This window comes from Ursus americanus, chromosome 17 (assembly GCF_024610735.1).
Source record: "Ursus americanus isolate L20-20 chromosome 17, mUrsAme1.1.p, whole genome shotgun sequence".
NCBI classification, from domain to species: domain Eukaryota; kingdom Metazoa; phylum Chordata; class Mammalia; order Carnivora; family Ursidae; genus Ursus; species Ursus americanus.
Window position 1 is genome coordinate 46,710,275 of NC_142143.1, and position 18,148 is coordinate 46,728,422.

An 18,148-nucleotide genomic window follows, 5' to 3' on the forward strand; every position below is an offset into this window, starting at 1 on the left:
TGCCCATGTTTTCTTGTAGGAAATTTATAGTTTCAGGTCTTACATTCAGATCTTGAGTTAATTTTTGTGTATGGTGTAAGATAATGGTCTTGTTTTATTCTTTTGCATGTGGCTGTCCTGTTGCCCCAGCACCATTCATATGTGGTTTTAAGTTACCAACTAAGGGCCAAGAATCCTTACCTAATTGAGTTTAGTCTGCTGACTTACAGACAAATAGAAATTGCCATCATCTATGCCCAAGATAGAATGCCATCATTGTATAATGCTGCTGAAATTCTTGATCAACTACTATACATCCCTAGTCCTAGTGGTGAGACTGATGTATGAAGTTACGCTTAATTAGCCCTTGTGACATTGGGGTTTCTTCCCTTCTCTTGAGCGCTCATCCTCTTCTCTGTGCCCATAGCCCCATCTCTGGCTTCCTCAAGATCCTCTACAGATCATTCCTCTGACCCTCTATATGTACTCAGTCTCCTCCATCTTAAATACAGAGAAAAAGCAAATGAACAAATGATCCTCCTACAAGTTTTTGCTCACCTCTGTTAATAGTATCTATCTTAAATGTCAAACCCAGTGACATCATTGTCTAACGAGAAGAATGTTTCTACTTTGCTAACCAGACACTGCATCTACTATACTAGTGTATCCCTCTATCAGAGATGAGCCCTGCATGCTTTCGTAGTCTTTAAGTAATAAGTTTACTTGACCTCATATTAAGTGAGCCCAGAGGGCACACTTAAGCTTCTTCCTTGATCCTAGTCTGTCTTATCTCCCTGCCAAGTGGTTCAAGGTCACTTCTATGATTGTTGATCTACCATAAAGCCCATGGGGACCAGCTCTTACAAGTCCTCTTTCCCTAGGGCTTGGGTTTTGCATCTGGTGGGAATTCCTAGTACAAAGGAACAGATTTCCTGGGGCATACCACTGTCAGACTGACTATCACATGTCACACATTATGTAATTTCATATGATGTGTCATGTCATATATCCTATCATTAAAATAGAGAGCTAACTACTATGTGTCTAAAGTTATTATTAAAAAGAAAATAGTTTTGGGGCTTCACTGATGAATTTTTTTTCTTAGTCACACGGTAAGCAAGGGAATAACAAGCTTTAGCACTCAAAGAAGCTGCAGTCTTTTATCTACCCTTGCTGGGATTGAGCTCTTGCCACTTTAAAGAAAAAATGGTACTCCAGTTTCCTTTTTGGGAGCCCTACTCTGAACCCAATTCTTTTTGGAAGGAAGCTTGGCCTGGCCATTACCAGCCCTCAACACTGGATAAAGCACTCTTTTAAGTCAAGCAGACCCTAGAACAGCAATGTCACTACTTACCTGGCTCTTAGCATAGTGATTGCCAGGTAACTCCTGCGTTCTGGTGACCAATGGGTTACTCTTGGCTTCCTTTGCATGTTGAAGTCAGCTTGGACGGCATCTGCATTTGTCATGCATGTGCCTTTGTAATTATGCTTTGGTATGCTGGTTGCCTGTATATCAGGGGTTATTCATAAGCTTAGTCTCCAAAACCTAGGCCTACGTCTTTCTAGTTTCCTCGCCTCACCACTAGCCCAGAGGGGGACACACCATCTAGAGTATGACCATTTCCTCTTCCAGATTCTGTTCCAAATTTAAAAATGTGTGGAAAGAAAAAAAATGTAGAAAGACACTTTAATAAGCAAAAAAGGTTAATATAGGCATGATGACGATTATTCACTTAGAGAAGACATGCTATTATCTGTTAATTTTGAATTAGTCAATAATAACATTAATTCAATAATAGCAATTAATGCTAGTAAGTTACAAGTGCCACATAACTTACATGCACTGTCTCATTTATTGTTTAGAACATCCTATGCCATGAGTATCCATGTTTTCCTTGTTTTATAGAAGAGGAGCGCAAAGAACTAAGTCACTCTGTCTAAGCCATAAGTCAGTAAGTAATGGAGTCAAGACTTGATTTTAATTTTGTTTAGATTATATTATGTAAATGAGCTCTTCACTTCTACACTATAATTCCACTGTAAATAAACAAATGAAGTAGAGTCCTAGCAAGTCGTGATGATGCCTGGGTAAGCAAAGCCAGTTAAATCCCAGCCTGTGAAGTTTGCATTTGATCCCATAGGCAATAGATAGTTAACACAGATTTTTGAGCCTGGGGTTAATGTGGTAAAATTCACTTTATATTAGCTGGATATTGATGGCCAGGAAAGACACGCAGATGAGTAAGAGATATGAAGACCATCTGAAAGTCTATTACAAAAAGAGACATAAAGCCTGAGCCTGTCTGTATGAGAAAATTACAAACCTTCATATTGAAAAATATTAAAAACACCTAAATAAATGGAGATGTATACTGTGTTTTTAAACATTTATAGACAAGAAGACTTACCATTTTTAAGATATCAGTCTTTTCCAAATTAATCTATTAATCTATAAAATTTTTCTTCCATAAAAAATTTTACCAATAAAATTTTAATTGATATCTCACAGATTTTTTTCTAATGGATCTTGATAAATGGATTCTAAAATGAATATGGCAAATTAGGGCCAAGAGAAACCACAGCACTGCTGAAGAACAATAACTAGGTGGGTTATAAGAGATCATGACTTATATAATAATTAAGCCAGCGTAGTATTTGTGCATGGTAAAACAAAATGACCAATGGCAGTGAAGAGAGGCCAGCCACAAAACAAATGATATACAGAAACTTGGTATTACAGAGTTGGCATTTCAGATCATTGGGGGATGGTGCTCAAGAAATGGTGCTGGGACAATTGCTTATAAAAGAAATTGGATTCCTAGTTCACAAAATACATATTTTTTTTTCTTGTATGAATTAAGAGCTTAAATATGAAAAACAATGATTTAAAATGTTAGGAGAAAATATAGATAGGAGAAACTTTTCTCACTATTATGTATGGGAGAATTTCTTAAATTAAAATTTAAGTTTCTAAAATAAAACATGAAATATTAAAAAACAGAATGATATATGTAACTACATTAAAATTAAGAACTTCTGTTCTTTGGAGAGCCCATAAGAAGGTAAAAGGATAGATTATAACTTGGGGAGAAGCTGCTAGCTACAGTATTACCAACAATGCAATAGTTTCTCAAATATATACAGCACAAAAATTGGTGAGGAAATAACTACTCAGTAAATGAGCACAATAAGAAAGTAGGTATTTGACAGAAGTGGTGAATAAACCTATAAAAAAAGAGGGTGCTTAACTTCATCAGTAATCTGAAAAGGCAAGTTAGAAGTATAATGAGATATTTCACATCTAATTTGACAAAAATTAAGTCTAATGGTACTGTTAGAATATTAACACTTTATTAGAGGAAGCAGCATTATCACTTTGAAAAGCAATTAGGCATTGTTTCGTAAAGATATATATATTCTGTGATCAGGAATTACACTCATAGGCATACATCTTAGAGAAGTGCTTCATAGGTTTTAATCTTCATACAAATCATCTGGTGATCTTGATAAAATACATATTTGCATTCAGAATTCAAAAAAATATTAAGTTTTAAAAATCCATAATTACGCATTTTAGAGAAACTGCAAGATATTTATTTCATTCATTCATTGAACAAATACTTATTGAGTTGAACACTTACCATGTGCCAGACAATTTTACAGCATTAAGGATACAACAACCAAAAGATAGAAGGAAAAGCAAAACCCTCCCTTCCTGGATCTTATATTCTAGTGTGTGTGTATGGTGGGGGAGGGGGCATTAGACACAAAATAAATAAATAAAATAAAATATATAGTATGTCTGAGGTGATAAATGCTACGTAAACTTTTAGCAAAGAAGGGAGGTAGGCAATGTTGGAGGGGTAGTCATTGTAATTTTAAATTTAGTTATCAGGTAAAGTGTCCCTGAAAGCCTGAAAATTAAGCAAAGGCCTGGAAGAGGTGAGAGAGTGAGTCATGTGATTATCTGAGAGACAAATGCATGTGTAAAGGCCCCAAGGCAAAAATATGCTTTGTGTGCTGGATGAATAGCGAGAAAGTTATTGTGGCTAGATTCAAATGATTAAGAGGAAAAGAAATAAAGAGATAAAATCTTAGATGTAGAGGGGGACAGATCATGTAAGAATTGTGTAGACCACTGAAATGACTTTGTCTTTTACTCAGAGACAAAGGAAAAGCCATTGGAGGCTTTTAAATAGATAAATGATATTATCTGATTCAGAGATAACAGGATAACAATATCCTTCTTGTTACTATGTTGAGAAAAGATCAATTGAAGGAAGGTCAAGTTTAAGCAGTGAGAGCAACTAGTAAGCTATTGTGATAAGCCAAGCAAAACATGATAGTAGTTTGGAGCAGTGTGGGTGGCAAGAAGTGATTGAATTTTGTATAAATTTTGAACGTAGAGCTGATGGACTTTCTGAAGAATTGAATGTGGGGTCTAAGGAAAATGATTATTTTTTGTCTTAAGATAATGGAAAAGTAGTGTTGCCATTTAGTGAGATGGGGAAGACTGCTGAAGAACATGTTTGGGGAAAGGGTTGAAAACCATGTGCTCAGATTTAAGCATTTTTATGTTTGAGATGTTTCCAGAGGAGGTATTTAGTAGACAGTTGAGTATGCCAGTGTATAGCTAGAGAGAAGTCTGAATCGGAGATAAATTTTGGGGTCATCATCATGTAAGTGCCATTTATAGACATGAAACTGGCTGAGAGATCCATGAGAAGGGGTAACAGGAGAAGGGGCCTGAGCCCTGAGCATTCCAATGTTTAAAGGAAATATCTTAAAAGCAAATAGAAAAGACAAGTCACCTACAAATGATCAACAATTGAACTTAAAGATGACTTTTCAAGAGCAACAATGGAAGCCAGGAGAAATGGAGTAGTATCTTTAAAGTGATGCTAGAAAGAAAGCAAAATTATATTTTTAGAATGAGGATAAAATAAAGACATTTTCAAGAAAAGCTGAGAGTTTACCCACCAATAGACCACTCTTTTTTTTTTTTTTTTTTTTTTAAAGATTGTACTTATTTATTTGTCAGAGAGAGAGAGCAAGAGAGCTAGCATAAGCAGGGAGAGAAGCAGGCAGAGGGAGAAGCTGTTTCCCCACTTAGCAGGGAGACCAATGTGGGACTTGATCCCAGGGTTCTGAGATCATGACCTCAGCTGAAGGCAGACGCTCAGCTGCCTGAGCCACCCAGGTGTCCGAGTAGACCACTCTTAAATAAATGTCTAAAGGATACATTTCAGGACCTAAGGAAGTGTTTCTTAGAACATCTCAAATGAAAGAACAATAGAATGGCAGGGGAATAAAGAAAGACCCCAGTGTAGTTGACAGATGTCTCAACAATGATACTTTAGACACCAACCCCTTTAGATGAAATTGGAAATTTTTTGTTGGTTTATTTTTGTTTTTTAAAGGTTTTGTTTGTTTGTCAGAGAGAGAGAATGCACACAAGCGTGGCGGGGGCGGGGGGGGGGGGAGGACAGCAGGCGGAGGGAGAAGCAGGCTCCCCGCTGAGCAAGGAGCCTGGTGCAGGACTTTGGGATCATGACCTGAGCCAAAGGCAGATGCTTAACTGACTGAGCCACACAGGCATCCCAGAAATTGGAAACTGTTTGCCAGGTGTATCAGAATTGCTCATTTCTAGGGGCTAAGCTTCTGAGAATGTAGGTTTCTAATTGATCTTGAAATTAATCCTCTCTTACTGTCTACAGCATGATTAGCAAAATGTTTATGCTGCTTCTAGGTGTTATTACTCATTAGCGTTACTTAAATAAGAAAATATAATTTACAGTTTTTTCCTAATAAATTGATGGGAAATTTAAAACTAATTTTTTTACGTTAAAATGTTAACCAATAACTTAAGCTCTCATCAAATCACTGCCTTCAGGGAAAGCATTTCATATAATAAACTGTATGTCTATTCCAAGGGGAAATTTGGAAAATTCCTATAAGGCAATAAATAAGAAAAGGCAAGTAAAGACCCATACATAAATATCTACACGGATTAGATAAGTACCATTTCAGGAATGTAGTATTTTGGGTAACCACTTAAATAGACCATACATGGCATGTTAAGATCTTGAAAAAAATTGCTGATGAATTAATAACTTGTATTATTTTTGTCAAAAGGAAAAAATTACTAGTGAAATTCCTTACATTAACTAGAAGAGAGGAAGAAAACCATTTAGTCAATATTAAACAAGTGTTTGTTAAACTTCAACATTGATCCAATTTTTCTAAGTAAAAACTTCTTAGCAAACTAGAAACAGAAAAAAATTCTTAGTACGCTAAAACTCTACAATTATCATAAGCTTAAGGACACCACATTCAACTCATCTATATTATAGTGAGAAACAAACTCAAGATACCTGGCATCATAGTTACTGGTTAATATTGTACTAGAGGACCTATGTAATGTCATACCAATGTAAAAATAGGTAAGAGACATCATTGTTACCAAGAAAGATACAAGACATTATTATTTAGATAATATGTTTGATAGTGTATATAGAAACTCCTAGGGAACCAATGAAAACATTATTAGAACAAACTGGAGAGATTAAAAAGGAGTATGGAGCAACATATAAAAATCACCAGCTTTTTAAAATTCCAGCAATGACCAATTAAAAATGTATTAGGAAGAATATTTATAATTACCAAAAAAAAATACAAAATATCTAGGAATAAACCCAATAAAGAAATATGCAAGATATTTATGGAAAAACTAATAAAATTTATTGAGGAAGACCTGATGTATTAAAAAATATATACAACGTCTGAGCATGGGAAAAGGTATCACTTCTACCCCAATGACATGGTGAATTCAATATGGAAACATAAATGCCCAAAAATCACCAAGGAAATTTAAAAACAAGCAAAATGAGAACAAGAAAAGGAGATTATACCCTAACAGCAATCAAAATATATAGTGAATCTATGGTAATAAAAATAGTATGGTATTTAAGTAGGAAAAAACCCCAAAAGATCAATAGAACAGGATTCAGAGTCCAGTAATGAGCCTGTGTATATATAGGACAGTTGACTATCGATTTTAGAAAATACAATAAAATTATATCAACACCTAATTCCATTCATTAAAAAAATCCAGGTGAATTAAATAATGCTGAAAATTATAAAATATTAAAAGAAAATATAGGAAGATATGTTTATGACTTTGTGGTAGAGTGGTCCTCTTAAATATGTAAATTCATTAAGAATAAAATATAATTTTTAGTACATTACCAAACTTCTGAATAATACAAAAGACCACACCAGAAAACCCCATAAGAAACAATGATAGGTAGAAAAAGTATTTTCAATACACCATAAACAAATGAACAATATTCAGAATTTATAAAGAGCCAATGATAATATATAAGGAAAAGACAATCCAACTGAAAGAATATGAAATAATTCACAGAGGAGGAGTTACAAGTGGACCATAAACATATAAGATGACTCTACTTCTGGTAATCAAGGAAATGTAACCGAGAATGATGACATTCACTTACCACATTGGAACATTTTTTAAGTTTTTGATAAGTTATCTATTTTTTTTCACAATGTAATCTAATAGAGTTAAAAAACAATGGAATAAATCTATGCATATCGATACAACAGCTTTTCAAGAAAACTGTTGCTTAAGAAAACTAATGATAAGCACATTATGTTAACGTTATGTAAAACTTGCTCTCATGCACATGTACGGTTACATAGACGTACACTATCTTAGCTGTAGCAGCAGAGTCTGAGATGGTGATTCTTCTTCAAGTAATTCATGGAGAAAGTGCTCCCAGAAGTGGAGTGAGAGAAGCAGGGTAGGACACAGGGAGAAAGTGACTGTGGTCCTGAGCAGAGACCAGCTGTCTGATTTTGCAGGGATTTATATCCCTCTGTCTCTTATTGACCAAATGTGGCCTGCCGCCATCCCAAGGGATATGGGGAGTAGTCACAGCATCTGTTTGGCCACAGCAATTCTCCACAGAAAGGGGAAGTACTATCAGCTCCAGCAGCAGCAGAAAAGGGGATCTTGGCAGGGCAGCAAGATCCCCTTTTAACACACATGCAAGCAAGAGACTCAAGGAATTCACACAAAAGTGGTCAAATGATTACTTCTAGTGATAGGCCTGAGGTTGAGGAGTGTTGTGAGGGTGGGCTTTAGTTTTATATTTGTTTTTTTAATAATCACAATATGTTATATTATGCAGTCAGAAAATAAGCTTTTAAAAAAAAGAAGCATTTTACTTTCTCACCTAGGAAACGACTCCATTATCCCACCCTTTCAAGCCTTCCTTGACTTTTTTATACTTAGTACAAATAGAATTTATTTGAAGGAACCACACTAAGATTCCAGTGAACTTTTTTAATATGGCATTTCATAAGTCAAGACAATTACAGAATTAGTTTTTTTTAGGCAGATGTCATTTCAGTTTTCTATTTAATAATGTGATCATTCACAGACCAGTTTGTGAATTATGAGAAACATATGCATATATTTAATGAAACAGAAATCTAGTGAATATACAATTTCATTCTTCTAATACTCAGTGACTTTGAGCAGAGTTTCTTATGTTGAATGTCTTGATGAAGATAGCAAACAACTACTTATTAATCAGTGTCCTTTTCTGTTAAAATGAGAAGGGAATCTGATACTCATACTCTACCTTTTAATATAGATGTTATGAAAACCCATTGCCTTGCTCTCTTACTTGTTTAACCTGCTCATCAGAGTAAACAAGAAGGGACTTCAGCCTTTAAACAGGTCCCTCTTGCTTCTCTACTTAATCATTACGTATGATCTCATCCAGATACCATGATTCGGCTGAGTCCCAGACATATAACTTCACTTTGACCTTTTTCAAGAATTCTGTATTCAACTGCTAGGTTGAATTTTCATCTTGGACATCTTTAGTTAGCATCTCAAACTAAAGAAAACTCCAGATTCCCCCTCCACCCTCAATTCCTACACACCTATTCCTCATCCATCAGTAAAAGACATCATCATTTATTCATTTGCTTAAGCCACAAATCTGAGTAATCCTTGATTTCCTTCTTTCATCATTCCCCCATGCCTGATTCATCAGAAAATCATCTTGATGATACCCTTAAAACTTCTCTTCAATCTGTATTTCTCCATCTCTGTTAATGCTCCCTTCATCCAAGGAACATAATCTTTCTTAAAGACTATTACATGTATACCCATGTCCTGTTCCATTATTACAATAATCTAACTACTCTCTGTATTTCACTTTTTGCTTTCCCTTTCACATAATAGCTAGAGCAGTCTTTTAAAAATGTAAATCAGCTCTTTTCTCCAGCCATCGAAGATGCCAAAGGAAAGAAGGTAGCCCTGGCTCCTTTTGTTGTGAAGAAGCAGGAGACCAAGAAGGTGGTCAGTCTCCTGTTTGAGAAAAGGCCCAAGAATTCTGGCATCAGACAGGACATCCAGCCCAAAAGGGACCTCACCCACTTTATCAAATAGCCCCGCTACATCATCTGCAGTGATAGAGGGCTTATTCTCTATAAATGTCTAAATGGGTGATGGGCTCTTGGTGTGATGAACACTGGTTGTTATATGTAAGTGATGAATTACTAAATTCTACATCTGAAACCAATTTTGCCATATTTGTTAACTAACTAGAATTTAAGTAAAAAAATTGAAATAAAATAAAAGTGCCTCCCGTGATTAACCAGCTTACCCAGGCCTTAGACGCTATACAGCTATTCAGCTGCTTAAGCTGGCCCACAAATACAGATGAGGGACAAGGCAAGAGAAGAAGCAGAGATTGTTGGCCCGGACTGAAAAGAAAGCTGCTGGCAAAGGGATGTCCCTCCCTCAGAGGCCGCCTGTCCTTTGGGCTGGGGTTAATAACCGTCACCACCATGGTGGAAACCAAGAAAGCTCAGCTGGTAGTGACTGCACATGCTGTAGATCCCATTGAGCTGGTTGTCTGCCTGCTTGCCCCATTTCATTGAATGGGAGTTCCCTACTCCATTACCAAGGGAAAGGCCAGGCTGGGGTGTCTAGTCCACAGGAAGGCTTGCACTACTATTGCCTTCACACAGGTGAACTCAGAAGAAAAAGGAGCTCTGGCTAAGCAGGGGAAGCTATCAGGACCAGTTATAATGATGGATATAATGACATCTGCAGTCACTGGGGAGGAAAAGTCCATGGCTTGTATTGCCAAGTTGGAAAAGACAAAGGCTAAAGAACTGGCTACCAAACTGGGCTAAGTATATGCTGTTTTGTATTTTCTGTACATAAAAATAATAAGTTCTCTTAAAAGAAAAGTAAATCAGATCACGTAATTTTCCTGGGTAAAACCCTGTGCTGCATTTAGAATAAAATCCACATGCCAACCGTGTGTTCCCCAACCCTGAGAAGTCTTCCCTGCTGTTCTCCCGCCTCTTCTCATATCATATTCCTCTCTCAGTATGCCTTGGCCACGCAGGGCCTCTGCTGGTTCCTTTGTACATGCCAACCCAGCTCAACAGGTCCACATCTAGATATCACCTTCTCAGAGGTCTCTGACCACCTAATTCAATATAGTCGCTCAGTTCCTCTTTCATTACCCTCTTTTAATTCTATCATATTTGTCACCTCTTGTGTTTTTCTTGTTTATTTACTGTCTCATCTCATTCAAATTTAAGCCCTACAAGAGTAGAGAGGTTGTACAGTCCATATGCTCAACCTGTGTGTGGAATGGATTCTGACACACAGTAGGCTCCTAATACACATTAGTTGAATAAATGGATGAATAAATGCTTGCAAGCATAGGCACTTCTGTAAAGGAATTGTGGGAGATACATGGTAGCTATAACAATGTTCCCCATCATGTATGGAGCTTCCAATCTGCTTGGGGACCCAAATAGTACAGACCTGCATGAGTAAGCAGTATGCTGTGTGGTAATGACAATAAGTGAGATGGGTTCAGAGAAGACTGTGGGAAATGCAAGAGACCTAAGCTCGGGGCCTCTGTTCCAGTATTTGCTTACTGCTCCAGTATGCAAATCATTTAACTGAATGTATAGAATTTCCATTCCCATCAGTGTGGTTGCAGGAGGAGTTGAATGGTGCTAAAACTGTCCAGTGATAGTTTGCTAGATAGGTGAACAGCCTGTCTGGACAACTTTTTCCAATGCCTTCTCATTTGAGTATGCTTTCAACAGAAATATTTTGAGTAGGTTTTAAGCCTTACCCAAATTGGGTAAATAATTGAGCAAACTTCTGCTCTTGCTAAACAAGATGCAGGTTTGGGGTGACCTTAAAGATTTTTCATAGTAATTCTTAGGCAATGAGGTAGGAGGCACAGTAAAAACCTGATGGCACCGGCATACCAAAGAACACTTGACTATCCCCCCTCTTTTTTTTTCACTTAAAATTAGCTTTTTGGGGCCCTTAATTGATGATACTACTTTGGCTTTTTGAAGGGTAGCCTAATTCTTTTTAGACTCTCTTATTACTCATTGGTTCATGTGGAACTTGCTCTCATGTACCATGGAGTTCTTCATGTTTTATACAGTAGAGATAACAGTGAACACAATTAAATGCATACTTGTAAAGGCTAAAAACAATTGTCTTAACTTTATAGACTCCTGTTGCAAAATAAGGAAATAAGGTTTAAAGAGTCTGCCTGAGAGAAACAAATAAGCAAGGAAGACACTGGAAGGGGAAGCTCAGCGTTTCTTTAACTTCTCTTTTCTTCTGGAGTAATCCTAACATAGTGAAGGCTTCAAGAATTTACTGCCTTTGCTTTTCAAATAAATGACTTGGGTGTGAAAAGCAGCACATCCGCCCTGTGGTTGAGCTTTTTTTTTCGGTGAGTGGCTTAGCTCTGAAATTCTCTGTAGTGGTGGGCTGGTGGCACTCCCCTGGCCTCTCTTGGAGATTCCTCTCTTCGTTCAGTTACTTTCAGTTTACTGACAGACCCCAGGATGGCCCAAGGACGATCTGCTGGTCTCATTTTCTGACTTCAGACTGCAGTGATCACATCTTCAAAAGTAGAATTCTATGTTTAGGAAAGCATACCCATGCCCTATTCTATCAGGAAAGCAAGATCCCAGTTTATTGCATTTAAAACTTGTTACAATGAAACCTCCAATAATAGAACCCGCCAAACCCAAATCTTTAACCGGTGTACCACCCCTCCCCCCCCAAATTCAACTTAGGGGAAAAAAGCAGAATAGCAACTGTTTCAGGAATATATTTACTTTTAAAATGTTCTATTATGATACATAGCCATACAACATAATTGTTAATTTTAAAAATGTGACTCCAAATTTAGTTCTTTTTATTTGTAATAAAGTGATATTATTAACCATTTCCTCCCATCCTTCAGGGTTCTAAATAGGGGAATATACACTCAAGGATCATACTAGGATGAAAGTCAAAGTATTACTTTATTAATTTAAGCAAAAACCCTGTAATGCCTAAAGTGGAATAGCTTCTCATAAACAAGTGAGGTCCTCAAAAACTGGTGTTTAATATATACTTTCTTTCCTACAAATTGATGAAAATAGGGCTGTAGTGCCAACTCCCTGATTTACCCATCTGCCTATAAGAATTGAAAAGATGGCGGCCTCTTCCCATTTCTACTTCTAATCAGGGAAGGCCCCGAACAGGTGTGCAGAAACTTGAAGAGGACTTACGGCCCCTGGGCAGAAAAAGGGCCTCCACGAAATGGACAGTGACCTTACTTCTCCAGTAAAATATGCAGCAATAAACATTAGGCCCAGCTGATTAGAGCAGGGAGGGCAGGATTCCTGGGGGTGGCAGTGAGAGGTCTCACGTACAAAACTTCACCAGGTGCAGAAGGAGGAGTCAGGTCACCATACATGAAGGCACAAGTTGTACACTCCATCACTTTAAAGTGTGGAGGGTTCCATTTACAGAGAATATGATGCCACTGTGTCCCTGAGGGTTGTACAGCAATAGACCTATACAAGAAACTAGTTGTTTTACCTTGGCCAAGTCATTTAATCCCAATTAGCTTCAATTGCCTTGCTTAGAGATTACTATTTTCCTACCCAGCTGTCATTCTCCCTTACTTCCTTAGTGATAGATCCCTATGCTGATGGGGATAGATTTGTGTCCAGATTAAGAAAAAAAAATTCAAAGTACATTTCCTAGCTTTCCTTGCAGATAGGAGTGGCCAATGGGAAATCTTTAAATGAAAGTAGCTCAGCTAGGATATATACCCTTTCTTCTTCCTCTTACCCAGAGCAAGATTGTAATAACTGGAACTCCTGAAACATAAGGTTGCCATGAGGTCACCTTCAGGATGGAAACCACCCACTGTAAATGATGAAGTAGAAAAAGAGGAGTCTGGGTTCCTGATATCAATGGAACCACCAGTTCGGCCTTGCCTTCGCAGGTGTCCCATTCACATGGGATGAAACGCAGTCCTATTTTGATTAAGTTACTGTTGGTTGAGTTTTCTCTCACGAATGTGAGAGAATCATACATATCAATCATAATTGATAAGTACTTTATCTGTAATAATACTTGTGTGGGTGCAGAGAAATAAGAAAGAAAATACCTGGAAACATTTTGTTGAACAATAAAATGCCATGTTGATGTAATAGCCTTGTGAGAACCTAGGGTCAAGCACTGTTGCTTTGGGCCACCCGTGACAAAGATTAACACAGAACTGTTCTGTGGGTCATTCTCTTCCTGCCCCCAGTCGGCCCCAGAACATGGTGTAACTTCCTGAGGGCTTGGGATGGTCATGCTCTGAAAACAGCTCTGCCGGAGCTGATAGTGTTTTCTGCACCTGAGGCAGAGTCTGCCGTGAGACCATTGGCAGGAGCTGAGAGAGAGCAAGTATAGGAGTAGGCAGGTCCTGAGAGCTGAGGATTCCTTCCCTGAGGGTTCCCTGGAGTAAGAGAGCTAGGGTAGCTGACAGGAAGTGTCCTGAAGCTGTGCTGATGAGACTAGAGCCATAAATACTTCTGTACATGACCTAGAGGATCCTTAGACATTTAGATACAGTAAGTCGGTCATCTGAGAAGTGATATGCCACACTAATCCCAAGTGAGAAAAGGAGAAAGACTTATCTCTTCCTGGAGATGCCACGGAAGCCTCACTCATCCTTGGTTCTAGATGTTAGCCAAGAAGTCCATCTGCCCTTGTAACAAAAGAAAGAGGGTATATCTGTATGGTGGAATGTTGGTCCCCCAAATATTGCCCAGGACGGGAGATCAGGGTGCCTTGGAGACAGTTACAGGAATCTCTTCTGCAATATCCTCAACAAGCTGACATCTAACCTGTCTGCATACCAACAGGCTAAGAGATAAAGTAGTAGGAGAATTTACTACTCCTTTCAAGAGACCACTCTGCTTTTGAATTTCTTTCCTTTTGGAAAAATGTTTCTCCTTATAGTAAGCCCCAAAGAGCTTCTCTGGAGCTTCTACTCTTGGGGTTCAGCTCTGTTTTTGAAGACAACAAGGAAAGTCTAGTCCTACCCATCTGCGAGCTTACCCTTAAAATATCTGCAAACAGCTCTCACGTCTTCCTGCAAGTCTTCTCTTAAGGAAATGTCAAGTAAAGGAAATAAAAATACAAGAAATGCAAAACCTAGATTCTAAAATCAGTTTGGGGGTAAAATATGAGCTTCATCTTCCTAATGGCTGTGTGACTTAATTTATCTAACTTTTCTGAGCCTATTCTGCCTTCTAAAAATGAAAGTAATGATTTCCAACTCCTGGAATTACAACAATGATGATATTGAAAGAGACTGTGGACTCTGGGAAACAAACTGAGGGCTTCAGAGGGGAGGGGTGTGGGGGGTTGGGATAGGCCGGTGATGGGTATTAAGGAGGGCACATATTGCATGGTGCACTGGGTGTTATACACAAGTAATGAATCATGGAACATTGCATCAAAAACTGGGGATGTACTGTATGGTGACTAATGTAACAAAATAAAAATTGTTATAAAAAAAAGAGAAAATAGTAGCTAACCCTTAATAGCTATAGACTATAGCTGAGGCATATATATTGTTTCACTTACTCCTAACAAGAGCCCCATGAAGTGGGGACCATTGTTAACCCCATTTTTCAGATGAAGAAATTGAGGCAGAGATGTTTAGCAAGTTACTGATGGCCACCCAGCTGCACTTAACCACTAACCTATACAGCCTTCATGTAAGATTGAGTCCCTATCAAAGGAGAGTCAGGACTGATCCTTCTAAGCTTCAGAGATCAGATAAAATGAAGCATTCTAAGGAGGTAAGGTCATAGAAAATAAATGAGCTAATGACTATTAGTGGTGCTACAGACCTGGGCATATTAATACATGTGACTTCATCTTGCCTTTCTTTTCCTCTAGCTTAAGAAGCCACAATTCTCTGAGTCAGCTCAAAGGGTGATACAAATTAATTTCAGTAACATTGAGGGGGGAGATCAGGAAGGTATTTCTTCCCTCAAGGCTCATAATTACTCCTAATTATCCCCAGCTAACTTTATGGAGACCTAGTTACGTACCAAGCTCTGTTCTACATGTTGTTCGCATATGTTAACTAGTTTGCTCATCACCCCAGTCCTAGGAGGTGGGTAATGTCATTATCCTTGCTTGCCATAGGTCCAAGAGGCACATCAACTTTTCCATCTTTGTGAGACCACCATTCACTTGGCTTCCAGAGGTTCCTCACCTGCCCTTCAGCCTCTTCTCACCATGCTGTGAAGGGGGATATAGTTGCTCCAGTGAAAATTTCTTTTCATTTTAAGGGTTTACGCTAATCATAATAGAAAGAAGTTGGAGGATAACAAAAACAATATGGGTCAATTAAAAAGCTTATGAAGGTCTGGCCGACTTCTCCAGGTATGTTCCCCGGGGAAATAGAGTCCGAGAGTATAACAGAAGACTTATTGGACTGTGCTTCTTGATTTGATTCTGGAGGGTGGGGGTCTCGAAAATGTGTCTGGTTAAGGCAGTGTTCATGGAGTTTTCAGGGGCAACAGAAGCTGAACCCTAGGTGCTCCCTGTCTCAAGATGTGACTTTAATTTCTGGAAACCTCCAAATAATACCCACTTCACTGAGTGCCCTTTTCCACAGAGTAATGGTCTTCTTTGGGTATTTCCCTACATTAAGAGAGTTTTTGTATTATTTATTTTTCATAGGCTGCCTAGGAACCCAATTAATTAACATTTATATAATGCTGTTTCTTCAGAACAAAAATTTTGATGTCTAAAGAATCAACTTACAAATGAGTGTTTGGAACTCAAATTTTGAAGTCAAGGCATTTATGTATTGACTCACTGTAGACGTTAAATTTCTAGGGAGAATGATGACCTATTTTCAGTTCATGTATTATGTGAATACCATTATTTTATTCCTTATTTTGTAAAATTACCCAGTTCATTTTAAGATGTCATTCTACAGATGACAATTTTCCATCAAATTAGTTCATAGCTTTAACGTCAAACAAAATTAAAAAAAAAATTTTATTATGTTAGTCACCATACAGTACATCCTTAGTTTTTGATGTAGTGTTTCATGATTCATTATTTGCATATAACACCCAGTGCACCATGCAATATGTGCCCTCCTTAATACCCATCACCGGCCTATCCCAATCCCCCACCCCCCTCCCCTCTGAAGCCCTCAGTTTGTTTCCCAGAGTCCATAGTCTCTCTTGGTTCATTCTCCCTTCTGTTTACCCCCCTTCATTCTTCCCTTCCTTCTCCTACCAATCTCCCTGCTATTTCTTATGTTCCATAAATGAGTAAAACCATATGATAATTGTCTTTCTCTGCTTGACTTATTTCACTTAGCATAATCTCCTCTAGTCCCGTCCATGTTGCTGCAAATGTTGGGTAATCGTTCTTTCTGATGGCTGAGTAATATTCTGTTGTATATATGGACCACATCTTTATCCATTCGTCTGTTGAAGGGCATCTCGGCTCCTTCCACAATTTAGCTATCAAACAAAATTTTTAACATTCTTTTCAGAACTAGACCAACTGGTTTTTAAATTGCTTTGGGAATTAAACAAGAAAAACATTAAGGCATATTTCAAAGAAAATGAAAAATAATGGGAGAAGACAGATCCTAACAGATAATAGATTATGTTATAACAATAATAAACAGTATAATATCAGTGCTAAAGTTATCTGTTTAGTGAAATAGAGTAGAAATTCTAATCAATTTAGTTTACAATAGTAGATGTATGATCAAGTTTAGACTATAAAAAACTTTATTAAATGTTATAAAAAGTAGATAGTAATATGGAAAAAAATTAAGTTAGAGGTATGTTCCAGAATACAACATAGGAGAGTAAAACATTGAATTTTTTTTTTAAAGTAGAAAAAGTAAATTCCCAGGTATGTCAGAGAGATAGATGCTTTTGAGAGAATTAAAGCAATAGAAGAAATGACAGGGAAAAAGATGGACAATTTTGATTAAGTAAAATTGTTTATAAGGTTAAAACCAAAAAAACAGAGGATTTGGTAAAATGGAAAAATGGTAGCCTATAATGGGAAAGAAGAAGGTCCAGGAAGGGTGAGTAAAGTAGGGGCGTTGAAGTCAGACCAATGAGTCCAAATCCTGCCTTTTTTCCGTGTGTAAACATGTTCAAGTTATTTAATTCATCAGTGTCTCAGTTTCTCCTTCTTGGGGCTAGTAGTATCCAGCTTGTAGCAGTGTTGGAGGTGTGAGATGCATGAGTATAGAAAAACCACTTAGAACGCTGTTAGACTTGTAGTGACTGGTTAGTAATTGACAGCTATACCTGTCAGGATCTATGACAGTGTCCCTTTACCTGGGGCAGTTTTGCCTCCCAGGGACATTAGGCAATTTTTGGAGACATATTTGACTGTCACAACTGGGGGGGGGTGGTGCTACTGTCATCTAGTTGATAAGGGACCTACTCAGCATCCTATAATCACAGGACAGATCCACACACACACACACACACACACACACACACACACACACACACAAAATCGGCCCAAAGTGTCCCTAGTGCCACAAATGAGAAACTCTGCGGTATGTGCAAAGCTCACACAACTTAAGAACTGTAGTGATATTCCAGTAGATACATGGAAAAAAGGGCATGGACAATTCACTTAAAAAGAAGTTTGGAAAATAAATATTTAGGAATGCATTCAAATTTGCCAGTAATTAAAAACGATTAACTCAGACAGTGAAGAATTATTTGAAAA

At 37.7% G+C, this 18,148-nt stretch overlaps 1 pseudogene; it reads left to right on the top strand.

Annotated features, from left to right (window-relative positions):
- The window catches only part of LOC148108676 (large ribosomal subunit protein eL8-like), a 37,761-nt pseudogene extending 27,543 nt beyond the window's left edge, over positions 1-10,218 (top strand).
- The last annotated feature ends 7,930 nt before the right edge of the window (positions 10,219-18,148 follow it).